We start from the raw sequence: 4026 nt of genomic DNA, 5'->3' as shown, positions 1-4026 counted from the left end.
GAGTCAGCCGGCTTCTGCATTTACGATATTCGTGAGCGAAATAAGGCTGCGATTCGTTGAACCTACTCGTAGCATACGTCACCCAACCCTGGCTCTCGGGTTTTTGTTCCTGATACCTTATCATTTATACGGGATTTAACGATGCTTTCTTTATTTAGTTAGGCCAGCATAATTGGAACAGCTTGCAACAAAAACCTGATTTTGGCAGAATTTATTTTTACGATCATCGATCGTTTGGTTGATATGTAAAAAATCAAAGGCATTGTGGATATAATATCAAATATTGTTACTAATAACAAAGCTAAAAAAACATTTCAATTATATAATAATAATATAATAAATTTTACCTTATAAGTGTTAAAACAAACAGGGTTCCACCACAATAATAGCTGAACGGATTTTCATAATATTTTCACTAATGGACGGACTAATCATTGTACCATAAAGGTATATGTAAATTCATCATTAGCTTCAGTGTAATAATTAAATTATAATTAATCAAGAACTTTTTAGAAGTTAGGTAAAAATTATTGCGGAAGATTTTTGATCACAAGATATGGTAAGGTAAGTACCTACATATTCTAATATACATAATTATGTCACAGAGCCGTGATAGCGTAGTGGATATGACCCCTGCCTCTGATTCCGGAGGGTGTGGATTCGAATCCTGTCCGGGGCATACACCTTTTCAATTGTGTGCACTTTAAGAAATTAAATATCACGTGTCTCAAATGGCGAAGGAAAGCATCGTAAGGAAACCTGCATAGCAGAGAAATTTTTAATTCTCTGCGTGTGTGAAGTCTGCCAATCCGCATTGGGCCAGCGTAGTGGACTATTGGTCTAATCCCTCTCATTCTGAGAGGAGACTCGAGCTCAAAGAAGGCTAGTGCCCGCGAGGAGATCTGTTGTTAATTTGCTTAAAAGATTATTATTAAAGCTCAATATCCAAGAATTCGATATTGCATAATCTCTAAACGTGAACCTGCGTCATAACCCACATTGCATTATGCTGACTGTCGCTTATACTCATTAAGACAGTAGGTACCTACTTCTAAGTACATACATATTGTTAAATGTTGGATTTCGGTAATTTGGAATATCACCCAAAGGTGTAGCGTGTCTTGGAGTGGCCAGTGCATGCCCCGGACCGAATTCGAAACCACACTCTCTGGAATCGGAGGCAGAGGTCATATCCACTGAGGTATCACGACTTTGTACAATTAGAGGGTTAAAATACTCCAGAACCCACCTCGTAACAGTCACAGTAGATGTAATAAGTAACAGTATTTAGGTGCCTACAATCTACAACCTAACCTTTTGTTATATTAATTTTTTCTCATTATGATATAGGTACCTAGTAGCAAGCAAGTTATTTAAAAAAATCATAAGTTTCAAATTATTTTTATTTCAAGCGTTCTTTATTTCTTTAATTTTAATCGTGCCAGTGAAAAAGACAGCCCTTTTGGAAAATATAATACCAAGTAGGTAACATATGTTTTTTGTGCTAATATTATAAGAGGTAAAATTTTCGTTATTAGGGTGTACCTAATCTCTAGAATCTACCGAACCGATTTTGAAAATTTCTTTTACCACTAGAAAGTCACGTTATTTGTGGGTGTCAAAGGCAATATTTTACCTCTATTATTGAAATATCAAGAGAACGGGAACCACGATGGAACCCACGGCTCATAAGCTATCACCTAGGCAAGCGCGTGCCACCTTAGACCATAGGCTGCAACATCGCTTACTGTCAAGCACTCCTGTATAATGTAAAAAAAACATGGCCAATATTAGAGATAAGAAATTTCCAAGACCTTTAAACATTATTCAGTATTATCAACCTTTTTTAACCCTTCGGGGGTTTTTCAAAATTTTTAATTTTATGTTATTACCTACTGCTGTAGAACCAGCCTTTCTTTATATAGGAGAAGGGTGCTAACCTTTCTTTTAACTATCACTCATCATAATCATCATCATCATCATCATCATCAGCCGATGGACGTCCACTGCTGGACATAGACCTTTTGTAGGGACTTCCAATCATAACGATACTGAGCCACCTGCACCCAGCGAATCTCTGGGACTAGATGTCGTCTGTCCACCTGGTGCGAGGTCAATCAACGCTGCGCTTTCTAGCACGGGGTCGCCCCCAGCACGTTGGGACCCCAACATCCATCGGCTCTTCGAACTATGTGCCTTATTGCCACTTCAGCTTCGCGACTCGTCCAGCTCAACATCACTATCTTTTATTGATGACCGAAAAGTAGCGTGCCCCCCGAGGCATAGGGATGTAACAACTGCAAATTCTATAAATTCTCTGGACTTTGACTTTTGATAAAAGAAAAGCTGTTTTAGGAAGCTAAATTCAAACGGAAGCTTCAAAGTAAAGATAAAATTTTTCGGCAAAATTTTTTTGTAAGTAGGTAGGTAATAAGTAATGAAAATTAAACAAAATTTTGGAAGGTAACCAATAATTAATTTAATAGAAAAAGTTCTTTTTATAAAAAATATGCAAATTTTACAATAAAGAAGAATTCAAATTAATTCTCATATAGGAATTATAATCAATCATCATTAACTATTTTAACCTCGAACAAACCCACATAAAAGACTTTTCTTCTGTTTTTAAAAATTATATAAAAATTCGGTAGGTAGGTATACAATAAGTTAACATTTTAAGCGTTTTATTAATAGTCAACAATGTCAGTTCGTGTGTACCTAACTCTTTGCTACTTCATATACATAATATTAAGTAAAATAATATCGTAAATCGAATTTGTATAAGTGTTCATTTACACGAGCAGCAACTGCTACCGACGACTGCAATCGACTGCAGTTGGCGACGTCTCGGCGGCAGTTGACGGTAAACGACTGCAGTCGGCAACGTCTCGACGACATTCAACGGCCTTAGACTATTAAAAAGACCTAGACCTGCCTCGTAAACCGTTACCCCTCTGTCAAAGATCAATAATAAATGATCTAACGCCTTTATAAAAACCGTTGCTATAGAATCTATGTTTTATTGTTGTAATCGTTTTCGTCGTGTAAAGAGCTCCCTAAAAATGCCGGTTTGTGTAGTTGAATGGCATAAAAACGGCCAAAAACTTGTAGTTTAGTAAAAGATGGAGTAATGTTTCATTTGTAAGTATTTCTATCATAATTTTATCAAATTTGTAATAAAAACGATTTATAAAAAAATCCATTCTTTTGACAGAACAGCAAAAAATCGATCAAGCAATCGAACATTCTATATATATATATTCTGTGGATAGTCTAAGCGATGTGTTGGTTAGACTGTGTAAAATTTACGCGTGTGTGTATTGCGAGTCAATTATATGTTAATTGTGTGTAGTGTATGGACACAGAATATACTTAATGGTGTTAAATGTTTTTGATGTGTGTTTACCTCATCCCCCTCAAAAAACGACAGACTTTTTTGTTGGTGAATGTGGGTGCGAAACAGGTCCATTCTTTTTAATGGTCTAAGTCGACTGCAGTCGTCAGCAGCAGTTGCTGCTGAGTAAATGAACCCTTACTGTCGTTTTAGGCATGTTTATTATTCAGTTGCAGTCGTGCCCTACGTCTTATTAACCACGATGTTCTTATATGTCACAAAAGTTGCATCCGACTGTACCTATTAATGATAATGCATCGAAACATCATCACACTCATCAGCATTACTATTTAGCATGTACAAAAGTTCGTTTAAGGATAGAAAGAAAATAACGAATCGTTAGAAAAGTTTTTTCAAATATCACATTTATTTTGTCATTATTTTTTTCTTGGCACGATTTTTTTCAAAATATTCCTTTTATGAATAACGCGATAAAGTAATCTTATAAACATAATTACATCCTCAATACTTTGATTGTATACATTTAACGTAGGTTAATTTTATATAGATTAATGTTGGCACACAAGTTTTTGATTAATTGATTTGTGTAGCGTTAAAATAAATAAATTAACGCCTAAATTGCATTGGATTTAATTTAATTCTAAGTACAATAATTCCTCTATCAAAAGTTA

Source organism: Bicyclus anynana, chromosome 6 (assembly GCF_947172395.1).
Source record: "Bicyclus anynana chromosome 6, ilBicAnyn1.1, whole genome shotgun sequence".
Classification (NCBI taxonomy): Eukaryota; Metazoa; Arthropoda; class Insecta; order Lepidoptera; family Nymphalidae; genus Bicyclus; species Bicyclus anynana.
This window is presented reverse-complemented; position numbering follows the sequence as displayed.